Below are 15,901 nucleotides of genomic sequence, written 5' to 3'. Positions count from 1 at the left end.
GAGACAGAGCATGAACGGGGGAGGGTCAGAGAGAGGGAGACACAGAATCTGAAACAGGCTCCAGGCTCCAAGCTCCGAGCGTCAGCACAGAGCCCGACGCGGGGCTTGAACTCACGAACCGCGAGATCATGACCTGAGCTGAAGTCGGACGCTTAACCGACTGAGCCACCCAGGCACCCCAACAACTGATAACTTTTAAAGATTGCTGTAGCCCGTGTACTTCATTTCACACTTCATGCATTTCATGGAGTTCTTGGTTACAACACTAATGAAAGAATTATAGTAATCTTTAAACCCTATTTCTGAGATTTAAAAAAAAATGCAAAACCACAAAATCTCCCTGTAATGACTTTTAAAAACCTTAGAACTAGGTCACTTTTATTAAATGCTCAATTCTCAAAACGTATATGTTATAAAACATATATTTTATAATATATAAATTATATAACATAATATATAAAATTTTTGAGAATATCTTTTTTAATTTTAAAAAACTCTATACTTATTCCTCCCCTTCCCTACCTACTCCACTGAATTTTGATATATGCAAGCAGCAGCAAGCCCAACAAAGTCACTCCTAAGGAAAGAGGTCAAAGGCACTAATAAAACCACTCTCTCAAAACCCTGGCATAGAATTTCAAGAGATCCTCTATCAGAACCTAATGCTGCAGCCAGCCCACCGACCTGTGGTAATTTTATGCCACCATTCTCAAATGAGGGGCCTCCCTCAGGCTGGGGAAATAGGAAGTTGACAATTTCCTTCTCCTGCAAAAGATATTCAGGCAGCCAATTTACAAATATTTAAGACGCATACCAACTCCAGGAATCCAAGGCCAAACTAATACACAAAGGAAGGCCTCTACCAGTGCCTCCTCTCCCTACACCAGGTCCTCCTATCAGGAGTCATTAGGACCCCCCAACAGCTTCACAGTTACAGCTTCCCGACTGCTGTCATACTTGCCATCTTTGTCATCACAGGCAAACACCAGCAGAGACCTTTTGTGGTGCCAGTGCATGCCAAGTTCAGAGACCATACCACTTCCCAGCTGGTCTCCTATGAAATCAATAGAGAGAAACCATGTTAATAATAAGAGTGTACATTCATTAAGTATTTGCCTACAGTAAGTGATTTAACCTGTTTAACAACCCTATAGGATAGATACAATCATTACTCCATTTTACAGAGAACACTAGGCACAGACAGGGCACAAGCCAGTAGATGACACAGCAAGATCTGAATGTAGGCCAGTTAACTTAAGAGCCTATGCTCTGAACCCCTACTCTCTACTCCCCAGGAAAACAGGACTAGCAGCTGATGTTTGTCGAGCATCTCTTACGAATCAGATGAATTATATTTTACTGAATGCCAGTGACAACTCAGCAAGGCAGTTTTCTTTTTAAAATTTTAACTGCAAAATTAAAATCAATCGTTAAAAAATAACAAAGTTTTTAAATTAAAAAATTGTGAAATTTGCTTCTTCCCATGTACAGTTCTAAGAGATTTTAAGCATACATGGACTTTTCTCTTTTTTTTTTTTAATTTAAATTCAAGTTAGTTAACGTATAGTGTAATATCGGCTTCTGGAGTAGAATTTAGTGATGCATCACTTACATACAACCAATGCTCATCCCAAAAGTGCCCTCCTTCCCCCCCACCAACCCTCAGTTTGTTCTTTATATTTAAGAGTCTCTTATAGTTTGTCTCCCTTTCTGTTTTTATCTTATTTTATTTTTCCTTCCCTTCCCCTATGTTCATCTGTTTTGTTTCTTAAATTCCATATATGAGTAAAATCATATAATATTTGTCTTTCTCTGACTTATTTCATTTAGCATTAACACAAAGTAGCTCCATCCACGTTGTTGCAGATGGCAAGGTTTCATTCTTTTTGATTGCCATATTCGATTGGATATATACACCACGTCTTCTTTATCCATTGATCAGTCGATGGACATCTGGGCTCTTTCCATAATCTGGCTATTGATGATAGCGCTGCTATAAACATTGGGTGTGTGTGTCCCTTAGAGTCAGCATTTTTGTTTCCTTTGGATAAATACCTATTAGTGCCATTGCTGGGTCCCAGGGTAGCTCTATTTTTAACTTTTTGAGGAACCTCTGTACTATTCTTCAGAGTGGCTGCACCAGTTTGCATTCCCACCAACAGTGCAAAAGGGTTCCCCTTTCTCCCCATCCTCCTTGCCAACATCTGATGTGCCGAGGTCCAGCCCCAGCAGGTCCAGGGGTTCCCGAAGGATGAATGGCATCAGCGAAAATAACAAATGAACACAGACAACAGCAGTGTGTTAGAGTGGCCGCTGTATTGTGGCAAGTGTGGCATTATATGTGTCAGCAATTTCCTTGTAGTGTGCGTCATCTATGTTTCTCGGCTTTACCTAATTCTAAAAATGTTCCTTTGTGTAATCACCCATTAAGGAACCTCATGGTTATTTCTTTGTAATGTTTCCTCCTGCCTTTTTGCTTATTGATTTCTTCATTCTACTTTCATTATGTATCTACATTTATTTATACTGTATAAAGCAGTTGCTTTGCTATTTTCATGAAAGGTCATCTAACTCTCAACACCTCAAGTGGAACATTTACAGGGACGTGACTTCTTAATTGTTCCTTTGAACCATTTGCAGTACAAGGAACAAAAGTATTTGCTTTGGTCTGGGGTGCCAGGAGGGAGCCAAGAGGGCCCTGGGAACCCACGCCTTATGCGCTCCCAGAGAGTCAAATGTATATCTAGGAACTAATGAACCATTCTGTACCTTAACCCACCAGGTCCAGTTATGCTCTGGAATGCCTCCTGGGGGCCAAGTAGGCCTAGGGGTTGGAGTAACTTGTATCCATGGATGCATTCCTTTGTTGCCAGAGTGGGGATTTTGAACCCATTTGCCCCCCTCCTTGCCTGGGAAATATATGGGGCTATCCTTCCTTTAGGTAGAGAACGGGCAGGCAGGGGTGGCACAGGCTGGATATAAGGTTTCTTTTTTGTCCTGGGGGTCATCCCCAGAAAATATCCCAAGTTTGCTTCTATGGGTTTATTTTGAATCATCAGTGCCAGTTGGACCATGGGGATGGCCATGATGAGTAACAGGAGGGATACCAGTAGCTTCCCATTTGGAGGGTCGCTGTGCGTTGTCCTTCTGCCAACCATCCAGGCTGTGCCATCAGGAAGGCTGGATGGATCGGCTACTGGCAATTTCACCGTAGTCTTAATTATTACTAATGATGTTGAGCATCTTTCAGTTGCTTATTTGCCATCTTTATATCCTCTATGGTGAAAAGTCTGTTCTAATCTTTTGTCTGCTTTTTAAATTGATATGGTTAAGTTTTATTGAGTTTTGAGAGTTCTTTAAGTATTTTAGATATAAATGATTTTTCTTATGTGTGTTTGCAAATATTTTCTCCCAATATGGGACTGGGTTTCTATTCTCTTAACAGTGTTATTTGCAAAGCAAATGTTTTCCATTTTCACGAGGTCCAATCTATCAGCTTTTCTTTTTTTTTTAATTTTTTTTTTAACGTTTATTTATTTTTGAGACAGAGAGAGACAGAGCATGAACGGGGGAGGGTCAGAGAGAGGGAGACACAGAATCTGAAACAGGCTCCAGGCTCTGAGCTGTCAGCACAGAGCCCGACGCGGGGCTCGAACTCACGGACCGCGAGATCATGACCCGAGCCAAAGTCGGCCGCCTAACCAACTGAGTCACCCAGGCACCCCTCTATCAGCTTTTCTTTATGGATCAAGCTTGTGTTGTCATATCTAAGAGATAGTTACCTAACTCAACAGGAAAAAGATTTTCCTGTTGCTTTCTAAGAACTTTATAGTTTTAGGTCTTACACTTAGGTCTATCATTCAAGTTAATTTTTGTATGCAACATAAGGTGTAGGTCAAGGCTTACTTTTTTGCATGTGAATGGTCCAGCACCATTTGCTAAAGACTGTCTATCCTTTGTCCATTGGGCTGCTATTGTACTTTTATCAAAAATCAATTGATCCTCTTTATGAGGGTCTATTTTTGTCAAAAATCAGTTGACCCTATTTATGATTTTATATTGCATATATATTTCATTTGTCTATGTGACTTTCCTTTCACCAATATCACACTGGTTGCCTTAAGGTGTATCTTAAAAACAGGTAGTGAAATCCTTCAATTCTGTTCTTTTTTCAAAGCTGTTTTGGCTTTCAAGTTCCTTTCCATATAAATTTTAGAATCAGCTATATCTACAAAGAAGCTATCTTAGTCCTTCCAGGCTGCTTTAGCAGATCATCACAGACTGGGTGACTTATAAACAACGCAAATTTATGTCTCTCATTTCTGGAGGCTGGGAAGTCCAATCAAGACACCTACAGATTCAATGTCTGGTGAGAGCTGCTTCCAGTTTCACAGATGGCCATATCCTTGCTGTATCCTCACATGGCAGAAGAGGCAAGGGAGCCCTCTGGAGTCTCTTTTGTAAGGGCACCAATCCCATTCATGAGAGCTCCACACTAATGACCTAATCACTTCCCAAAGGCCTCACTGCCAAATACTATCACACTGAGGATTAGGTTTCAACATATGAATTGTGGGGGAGTGGGGAGCATATTCACTCTACAGAAGCTTTCTGGGACGTTGAGATTGCTTTAATTCTTTAGGTCAAGTTAGGGAGAATTAACAATATTGAGTCTTCCAGCATGAACGCAATATGTTTCCATATTTATTCAGGCCTTCTTTAATTAGTGTTTGGTAAAACATTAATTTCAACCTCACTATAAATAGGCGACTAAACTAAAGTCATGCTTTCTAGTGGAGTCAGCACTCTGAAATAAGTTCCATCTGCCCCGAACAATTTAATTCTTTCCACTAAATCACACTGCCTTGCAAATAGATCGGTTCATTTTTTTAACTGATATTTTATTTCTCTCATTCATCGAAATAATATATGATTTTTCTTCAAGCTATTATTTCTTCAGCTGTCTATTTATCAATATCAGGATTATGATTAAGATTAAAGTAGAAAATATTTATAGTGTGTTGTTAACTTAAAAAATGCAGTACATAAAATTATATCTACTATATGATCCTAACTACATCAAAAATACATATATAGGGGCACCTGGGTGGCTCAGTTAGTTAAGCATCCAACTCTTGGTTTTAGCTCAGATCTCACACTGTTTATAGGTTCACTGTTCATAGGTTCAAGCTCTGCGTTGGTCTCTGCACAGAGTGTGGAGCCTGCTTGGGATTCTCTCTCTCCATCTTTCTCTCTGTCCCTCCCCTGCTCACATGCTCTCTCTCTCAAAATAAACAAACATTAAAAAAAATACATGCATAGAAAAGTATATTAAAATGTTCAATGTTTCTGACATAGGCAGGTCAGGTCCAAGGACCCAGAGGGGGTCCCCCAGGACCAGCCAAAGTCCCTAGGACTTTGCTATCCTAGGGAAAGGACTAGAGCTATCTTCTTCAAAGATTCATTCAAGATGGTCCTAGTCAGTAGAAGGGAACTACCATTTATGGATCACAAGAGTCCAGCACATTCACCTACAAATTTCCCCTTTAGTCCTTACAATAAATCCCAGACATATATTTAACCCCATTTTATAAATAGGAAAATGGAAGATAAGAGAGACCAGCCAAAGTGTCAAAGCTGTTAAGTGGAAGAGCAAAAATATGTAATGAGGTCTGACCCCAAAACCACTTATTCTATCTTTTACACAGGCATTAATCATTCACACATCATCTTCAGAATTTTTGCCCTAACCACCATCAGCTATACTTTTCTTTATTCAGTAATTTTTTTAAAGTAGGCTCCACACACAACGTGGGCCTTGAACTTACAACCCTGAGATCAAGAGTTGCATGCTCTATAACTGAGCCAGCCAGGCGCCCCTCTTCATTCAATAATTTTTAAATTTTTTACTTAAAAATTTTAGCTAATTTTCACTAATAAATGCAATGACCTGGCTATACGTTTCCTAGTAAGTGTGAAAATATACCCCTACTCTAACTGCATTTGTCACACACTCCTCTACCTCTTCTCAGTCCCGCCCTCTTATTCGCCCCCATCCTTTTCCTCACCACCAGTCTCTATCCCCTCCCCTCTCCTCATCCCTACACCCTCTCTCTCCTCACCCCTTCTCCTCCCCTTTCCTCATTCCTGCTCCCTTCTTCATCCCATCCTCTTCTGTACCACCATTCTCTCCTTACCAGCACACTACACTTCTCCATCTCCCTTCTCTCTGGCTTGGGTTGAGCCCTGACAGCTCACCAACAAGTCCTTGTCCAGCAAGAAGACACAGGCCATTTTGTCCAAGGACCCCAAGGCCAGACGGGTTCATGGCAGCACATATACCGTATGCCAGGAACGCTCATGCCTTGCTATGCATGCAGAACAGCTCCAGAATCCTAAGCATTTAGCAGAACAGGCTGGAAGTCACTGAATTCCAGGAGGCCATTGAACCTGGACTGCTCTGGCCCAGAAACAGAATTCCATTGCCACCAGTACCACCACAAAGAGCACATGGTCAACAAAATCCTGTGGGGGACGCCTGGGTGGCTCAGTCAGTTAAGTATGCAACTCTTGGTTTTGGCTCAGGTCATGATCTCACAGTTGTGGGATAGAGCCCTGCACTGGGCTCTGTGCTGACAGCATGGAGTCTGCTTGGGATTCTCTCTCTCCCTTTCTCTCCCTGTCCCTCCTCCACTCACACACACTCACTCTCTCTCAAAATAAATAAATATTTTATTTATTGAAACATTTTTTTTAAAATCACTGTGTGGGAATGCAAGCTGGTGCAGCCACTCTGGAAAACAGTTATGAGGTTCCTCAAAAAACTAAAAATAGAACTACCCTACGACCCAGCAATTGCACTACTAGGCATTTATCCATGGGATACAGGTGTGCTGTTTCGAAGGGACACATGCACCCCCGTATTTATAGCAGCACTATCAACAATAGCCAAAGTATGGAAATAGCCCAAATGTCCATCGATGGATGAATGGATAAAGAAGATGTGGTATATATGTACAATGGAGTATTACTCAGCAACCAAAAAGAATGAAATCTTGCCATTTGCAACTACGTGGATGGAACTGGAGGGTATTATGCTAAGTGAAATTAGTCAGTCAGAGAAAGACAAAAATCATAGACTTCATTCATATGAGGACTTTAAGAGACAAAACAGATGAACATAAGGGAAGGGAAACAAAAATAATATAAAAACAGGGAGGGGGACAAAACAGAAGAGACTCATAAATATGGAGAACAAACTGAGGGTTGCTGGAGGGGTTGTGGGAAGGGGGATTGGCTAAATGGGTAAGGGGCATTAAGGAATCTACTCCTGAAATCATTGTTGCACTATATGCTAACTAATTTGGATGTAAATTTTAAAAAAGAAAAAAGAAAATTAAAAAAAAAAAGAATGAAAAACAAAATCACTGTGGTTCACAGCCTGTTCTCCTGCTGCCTCCATGTGAATACATGTGCCCAAAAGTGAGGCAGAGGACTGCAAAGCCACACTGTGCCCCCAACACACTGAAAATCCCAGCAAGCAGCACACACTCACCTTTGTCTTGTCAAATATATTTTACCTTAAAACATGTTTTTGAAGTGGCATAATCTTTTATTTAAATATAACTCATATAACATAAAATTCACCTTCTAAAGTATGTAATTTAGTGCTTTTAATATGTTCAAAAAGTTGGGGCACCTGGGTGGCTCAGTCGGTTAAGCGTCCGACTTCAGCTCAGGTCACGATCTCACGGTCTGTGAGTTCGAGCCCCGCGTCAGGCTCTGGGCTGATGGCTCAGAGCCTGGAGCCTGCTTCCGATTCTGTGTCTCCCTCTCTCTCTGACCCTCCCCCGTTCATGCTCTGTCTCTCTCTGTCTCAAAAATAAATAAACGTTAAAAAAAAAAATTTTTTTTTTAAAAATATGTTCAAAAAGTTGTACAACCATCACCACTATCTAATTTCAGAATACTTTCAGAAATCACCCCAACAAGTAACGATTTACCTACACAGAGTCACTCCTCATTCCCTCCTCCCAACAACCACTAATTTACTTTGTGTCTCTCTGGATTTGCCTTAACTGGACATTTCGTGTAAATGGAATCACACAATATGCAGCCTTCTTTCTCCTGACAATGTTTTCAAGGTTCATCAATGTTGTAGCAGGTATCAGTACTTATTTCCTTTTATGGCTAAATAATATTCCACTGTATCCCATGGATATTCCACATTTTATTTATGTAATCATCAGTTGATGGACATTTGAGTTATTTTCACTTTTTTTAAGTTTATTTATTTATTTTGAGAAAGAGAGAGAGCAGAGGAGGGGCAGAGAGAGAGAATTTCAAGAAGGGCCCACACTACCAGCATGGAGCCTAATGCGGGGCTGGAACTCACAAACCACAAGATCATGACCTGAGTCGAAATCAAGAGTCAGACACTTAACCACTGAGCCAAATAGGCTCCCCATTCACTTTCTGACGATTATAAATAATGCTACTATGAGCATTCATTTTTCTGGAGACATATGTTCGATTGCATATTTGTAAATATTTTCTCCCATTCTATGGGTTTTCATTTCACTTTCTTATTTGTGTCCAGTGAAGCACAAAAGATGCTGCAATTGGTTTTTCTAGATATTATGCCCGTATATAAATAAAGTCCAACATATCTTGTTTTCTTTAGTTGCTTGTGCATTTAGTGTCATGCCTAAAAAAAACTAACCCAAGGTCATGAAGATACTTTCTTCTAAGAAAAGTTCTAGCTATCCTATTTAGGTCTTTGATCCATTTTGAGTTAATTTTTGTGCGTGATATGAGATAGGGGTCCAAATCCATTATTTTGCTTGTAAATATCTAGTAAACACAATAAAATCAGTTATATCTTGGGGTGCATGGCTGGCTCAGTTGGTGAGCATGTGACTCTTGATCTCCGGGTTGTGAGTTCGAACCCCATGTTGGGTGTAAAGATTACTTAAAAAAAAATAAATTAAATAAATCAATAAAATCAGTTACATTTTATATATTGGCATTGAGTAATTACAAAATAAAATTCCTTTAAATATCATTATAAAACCTCCCTGACATGAAATAATTAGGTATAAACTAACAAAATATGTTCAAGATAAAACTACAAAGTGCTGATGAAATAAATTAAAAACCTACATAAATGGAGAGGCATACTATATTCATGGATTGTAAAACTGAACATAATAAAGATATCAATTCTCCCAAGCTGACCTATAAATTTAACAGAATTCCCATCAAAATCCCATCAGGATTTTTTCTGTAGATATAAACAAGTGATTCTAAAATTTAATTGGAAGGGCATAGGAAGTAGGAAAAAACAAAATAATATTGATAAACAAGTATACAGTTGGAAGAACCACATTATCCATATTAAGACTTATGATATAGTTACAGTAATCAAGACAGAATGGTACTGGCAAGGGAGTACACACAGATAGAATCATACAATATATGGCCTTTCTGGTAGCATATTTTCAGACATAGGCCCACACAAATATGGCAAGCTGATTTTTAAAAAGACACAAAGGCAATTAAAGATGAAAGGACACTTCTTTCAACAAATGGCATTAGAACAATTGGACATTTATATTATAAAAAAAAAAAAAAAAGAACATCAACCTAAACCTTACCCAAGATACTAAAGTAAATCAAAAGGGATCATAGACCTAAAACTATAAAACTTCCAGAATGAAACATAGGAGAAAATCTTCATGAGGTAGGATTAGACAAATAATTCTTGGTTTTAACTCCAAAAATACAATTCACAAAAGACTAAGTTGACAAATTGGACTTCATTAAAATTAAAAGCATTTGTTTTATAAAAATACTGTTTGAAATTAAAAGAGAAGCTACAGAGTGGGAGAAAGTATTTGTAAATAACATACTCAAAAAGAATGGACTTATGCCCAGAATATATAAAGAAGTCCCAATACAAAACAAAAACAACTCAACTTAAAAATGGGCAAAACACTTGAACACATACTTAACTAAATAGGATATACAAATAGAAAATAAGCATATGAAAAGACACTCAACATCATATGCCATTAAGGGGAAAGCAATTTAAAACCATGATGTTGGGGAACCTGGGTGGCTCAGTCGGTTAAGCATCCTACTCTTATTTTCAACTGAGACCAGGATCTTGGGCTCATGAGATCAAGCCCCACACTGGGTTCCACACTGACAGCACAGAGCCTGCTTGGGATTCTCTCTCTCCCCGCCCCCGCCCCTCCCCCACTTACACATGCACTCTCTCTCCCTCTCTCTCAAAAGAAAGTAAATAAACTTAGGAAAAAACCATGATACATACCATTGCACATTTATTTGAATGGCTAAAATAAAAAGTACTTATAATTCCAAGTGCTGACAATGATGCAAAGGAGAGCAAGTCAAACCATCATACATTGCAGGTGGGAATACAAAATGACACAGTCAATCTAGAAAACAGTTTGGCAGTTTCTTACAAATCTAAAAATATTCTTACCATATGAACCAGCAATCCCACTCTTGGGCATTTACCCTAGAGAAACGAAAACTAATGTTTTCCAAAAAAAGTTTAGGCAGCTGTATTCATAATTGCCCAAATTGAAAACAATCCAAATGTCCTTCAATTAGGTGAATGAATAAAACTGGTACATCCACACGATGGAATTAACTCGGTATGTATCAATAGTGCCTAGATAAATCGCAAAGGTATGCTCTTTGAAAGCCCATCTCAAAAGGTTATAAACAACATGATTCTATTTATATGACATATGTGATAAGACAAACTACTGGTGATATCACTTCAGTGGTGGCCAGGTCGGCATCAGGGGAGGTTATCTCCATAAAGAAGTCCATAATGGAGTGTTTGGGGGCATGTGTTAGTTTCCTAGGGCTGACAACACAGTACCACAAAACTGGTTGTCTTAAAGCAACCAAAATTTATTCTCTCACAGTTCTGAAGGTTAGAAATCTGAAAACAAGGTATTACCATGGTGATGCTCCTTTCTGAAACCAGTAGGAGAGGACCTTACTTATCTCTTCCAGTTCCTAGTAGTCCCATCCTTGCATCCCTTGGCTTGTGACAGCATAACTCCAATATCTGCTTCTTTCTTCACATGACCTTCACCCTGGTGTTTTCCTCTTTTTTAAAAGACACCAGTTATACTGGATTTGAGCCCATCCTAATGGCCTCATCTTAACTTGATTACATCTCCAAAGACTCCAAATAAGGTCACAATCACAAGTACTGGAAGTTAGGACTTCAACATATCTTTGTGGGGGTTGCAGAGGGAAGGATATAATTCAACCCATAAAAAAAGTGATAGGACTGTTCTGATTCTGATTACAATGGTGGTTTCAGGGATCTGTTCATGTATTAAAACTGATAGTACTGTACATTTTAAAAAAGCTACTCTACTGTAAATTTTAAAACAAAGTAAAAAAAGGAAGAGCACAGGCATAGGGATGTCAACTTTCATTTTGCCAAGTTGAGGACACTTAATATAAATATACTGTCACCACTTACTATTCTCATCATTTTGTTGAAGAAAGGATTGATGACTATCAAAAAGTAAGAACAACATAACCTCAAAATAACATCAGTCTGTTCATTACCACAAATTTACAGTACAGGTAAGTTCATTAAAAACAAAAGAGGATTATTGGCCAAATACATAATGTAAAAACTGAAAGAACTGAAGAGATAAACAGACAATTGAATGTATAGTTGGAGACTTTGATACTCCACTTTGAATAATAGAACATCTAGATAGAAGATCAACAGAGAAATAGAAGACTTGAACAACAGTATAAGCTAATATATCTAACAGGTATCCATAGAGAACATTCATCCAATAACAGTGGATTACATAATCTCTCAAGTGCACATGGTATATTACCCAGGATTAAAAAAAATATGTTGGGCCGTAAAACAAGTCTGAACAAATTTAAAAGTATGTTCTCTGACTACAATGGAATAAAATTAGAAATACAGGGGAAAAATTGGGATTCACAAGTAAGTGAAAATTAAACAACACACTCCTTAAAAAAAAAACCTCAATGGGTCAAAGAAGAAGTCACAAGGGAAATTAGAAAGTACTTAGCTATAAATGAACATTAAAACACAACATGCCAAAATCTATGCCATACATTCCCTCTAAGGCATTGCTTACAGGGAAATTTATATAGCTATAAATATATATATTTAAAAATAAGAAAAACCTCAATGAACTTTCTACCTTAAAATACTAGAAAAAGAAGAGCAAACTAAACCTAAGGCAAGCAGAAGGAAATAAATAATAATTAGAGCAAAAAATAAATGAAATAGAGAATAGAAAACAATAGAGCAAATCAATGAGACTGAAAGTTGGTTCTTTGCAAAGACAAATAAAATTGACAAGTAAAGCTAGCTGACCAAGAAAAAGAGAGAAAGAAAACTCAAATTACTAAAGAGGGGACATCATTACTGACCTCACAGAAATAAAATGAATTATAAGGAAATACTACGTATGTCAACAAATTAGGTAACCTAGATGAAACAAAATGGAAAAACTACCAAAATCGACTCAAGAAGAAATAGAAGTAGACAAAAACTACGAAAATTGACTCAAGAAGAAATAGAATAGAAGCAACCCAAATGTCTATCATTGAGGAACAGAAAAACAAAATGTGCTATATCAATATAATGGAATATTATTTAGTCATAAAAAGGAGCAAAGTACTGATACATGTTACAATGTGGATGAACCCTGAAAACATAATGCTAACTGACAAAAGCCAGACACAAAAGGTCACATATTGTGTAGTTCTACTTATATGAAATGTCCACAATAGACCAATCCACAGAGACACAAAATAAATTAGCAGTCAGTAAGGACTGAAAAAAAGGAAATGGGGCATGATTACTAACAGGTACAGAATTTCTTTTGGGGTGATGAAAAAAATTCTGGGAGATAGTAGGGATGGAGCACTGCTCTATAAAGAATATAAGAATGCTAAATTGTACACTTTAAAAGAGTGACTTTCTGGGGCACCTGGGTGGCTCAGTCAGTAAAGCATCTGACTTCGGCTCAGGTCACGATCTCACAGTTCCTGAGTTCAAGCCCCGCATTGGGCTCTGTGCTGACAACTCGGAGCCTGGAGCCTGCTTCAGATTCTGTGTCTCCCTTGCTCTCTGCCCTTCTCCCACTCGCATTCTCTCAATCTCTCTCTCTCTCTCTCTCTCTCTCTCAAAAATAAACATTTAAAAAGAAAAAAATTTTTAATATGAAATTTATTGTCAAATCGGTTTCTGTACAACACCCAGTGCTCATCCCAATAGGTGCCCTCCTCAATGCCCATCACCCACTTTCCCCTCCCTCCCACCCCCCATCAACCCTCAGTTTATTCTCAGTTTAAAAAGAAAAAAATTTTAAAGAGTGAGTTTTGGGGAGCCTGGGTGGCTCAGTCCATTAAGCAACCGACTCTTGATTTCAGTTCAGGTCATGATCCCAGGGTCACGGGATTGAGCCCAGCACCAGGCTCTGTGCTGAGTGCACAGAGCCTGCTTGGGATTCTCTCTCTCCCTTTCTCTCTCTGCCCCTCCTCCGCTCACATGTGCTCTCTCTCAAAATAAACAAACTTTTTTAAAAATGACACACATTTGAAATAGTGCCATAGTTAAAGTATTAATGAAGTCTCGCTATAAGCAGAAAATAGAAGCAATGCAATCCCCACACCACCCCCAATTTGAAAAATCTGCCAAGAATTTCATAATTGCAAAACCAGCAGCCCAGGTGAATTGTATACTGTACTTATGTAGTTGCCACATTGGGCATCCTTCAGCTGGCAAAAAGAAAAACTATAGCTTTTGTATGCTTCGGGAAATTTCTCCAAGTTAGATTTTTCACGTGTCCACTTTACATTCACTTGTTATTTTTTTTTTTTAACGTTTTATTTATTTTTGAGACAGAGAGAGACAGAGCATGAACGGGGGAGGGGCAGAGAGAGAGGGAGACACAGAATCGGAAGCAGGCTCCAGGCTCTGAGCCATCAGCCCAGAGCCCGACGCGGGGCTCGAACTCACGGACCGTGAGATCATGACCTGAGCCGAAGTCGGACGCTCAACCGACTGAGCCACCCAGGTGCCCCTGTTGTGGTTATTTCAAAACATTAGATGGCTTATTGCTCCCTCAGACCTGATATAGTTGCCTTACCTAGGAGCTAAAACCGTCAATGTCAATAAAAATCAGAACCGTGGTATCCTATTAGGAAAAGGTGGTTGAGGATTGACTATAATGTGGCAAGAAGGAACTTTCTGGGGCAGCGGAAATCTGTATCTTTATTGGCGTGTTGGTTGTCAAATTTCATTGAATTATACTGTTAAGATTTACACATTTCACTACAGGTAAACTTCCAATTCAGTTTTTAAAAATTAGCATGTTGAGCTAATGACTGCCTTGTTGAACAAAGGCACCACTTCCTAATGTTTAACAGGTGAGAGACAGAAATCATTTTTGAGGCCATGCAAACAGGGGAAACTGGTTTTTCTTCCTAGCCTAAGACTACAAAGTTCCACAGATGTGAGATGGGTAGAAGACAAAGAAAATGAGAAGCAATGTAGCTTCAAGCTCCACACCAGCTTCCCTATATGTAGCTTTATGGCAGAGGGAGAAGGCAACAAAATGCCGACCGAAATTTGAGGGACTCAAGAATAAGACAAGTGTACCACCTCTAGTGTGGCATTTGAGAGTATTACCCCATAGATGTCTCCTGTACCAGTGGACAGGGGCATGCAGTAAAAAGGGCAGCATGCTACATCTGGGCAAGGAGGCAGGGAGAACGCTTGGGCTTCCAGAAGCTCCCCTGTACATCCCCTGAATGCCCAGCCTGGTCAAGGAAGAGACAACAACAGTAACAATACATTTGAAGGCTTACTATGTTCCAAGTACTTTCCTAAGTGCTTTATATGTATCATCTCAGTTAATCCTCTCAGAAATCCTATGTAAGTCTTAGATACTATTATTATTCCCTTTTCACTGGTCAAGAAACCAAGGCCAGGATGGTGAAAAGGCTTGATCAAGGACATATAGCTAATAAGTGGTAGAACCTGGCAGGGTGTATGCAGATCCCTCTGTCCTCCAACTTTTCTTCTTCAAAACTGTTTTTTCTCCTCTGAATCGTATTAGAATCAGCTAGTTAGTCTACAAAACAAAGCCTGCCAGGATTAGGGCTGCATTGACTCTATATAAATCAATTTGCAGAGAACTGACATCATAATAATACTGAATCTTTGAATTCATGAATATAGTTTATTTCTCCATTTATTTACGTCTTCTTTAATTTCTCTGAAATTTTACACTGTTTAAAGTTTTCAGTGTACAGGTCTTGCACATATTTAGTTGAATTTATCCCTTAGCATTTCATATCTATTGATGCTACTATACGTGATTTATTTACATTTTCAATTTCAATTGCTTATTGCTACTATATATAAATACAATTAAAGCTTTTTATTGAAATATAATTCACATACCATAATATTCACATACCATAATATACCATAATATTCACCCTTTTAAAGAATATAGTTCAGTGGTTTTAGTATATTCACAAGGTGGTGCAGTCATTATCACTATCTAATTCCATAACATCTACATCACTCCAAAAAGAAGCTCTATACTCAGGGTGCCTGGGTAGCTCAGTCAGTTAAGCATCTGACTCTTGATCTCAGCTCAGGTCTTGATATTGGGGTTTTGAGTTCAAGCCCATGTTGAGTTTTGCACTGGTCATGGAGCCTACATAAAAAAAAAAAAGAAACTCCATACTTATTCCACCCCATTTCCACCCTCCCAGCCCCTGGCAACTACTAATCTGCTTCTATTTCTATGAATTAATTATTTCCATAGAATTA

At 38.8% G+C, this 15,901-nt stretch overlaps 1 long non-coding RNA gene across 1 annotated transcript in view; it reads right to left on the bottom strand.

Annotated features, from left to right (window-relative positions):
• Positions 1-431: 431 nt before the first annotated feature.
• The window catches only part of LOC122224394, a 41,191-nt gene continuing 25,721 nt past the window's right edge, over positions 432-15,901 (bottom strand). The window contains exon 3 of the long non-coding RNA XR_006204750.1: positions 432-1,054. This is a non-coding gene — a long non-coding RNA (uncharacterized LOC122224394). The remainder of the gene's footprint in view (positions 1,055-15,901) is intronic.

Source organism: Panthera leo, chromosome A1 (genome assembly GCF_018350215.1).
Source record: "Panthera leo isolate Ple1 chromosome A1, P.leo_Ple1_pat1.1, whole genome shotgun sequence".
Lineage (NCBI taxonomy): Eukaryota > Metazoa > Chordata > Mammalia > Carnivora > Felidae > Panthera > Panthera leo.
The sequence above is the reverse complement of the archived record's forward strand: the minus strand, read 5'-3'. Positions and strand labels throughout refer to the sequence as shown.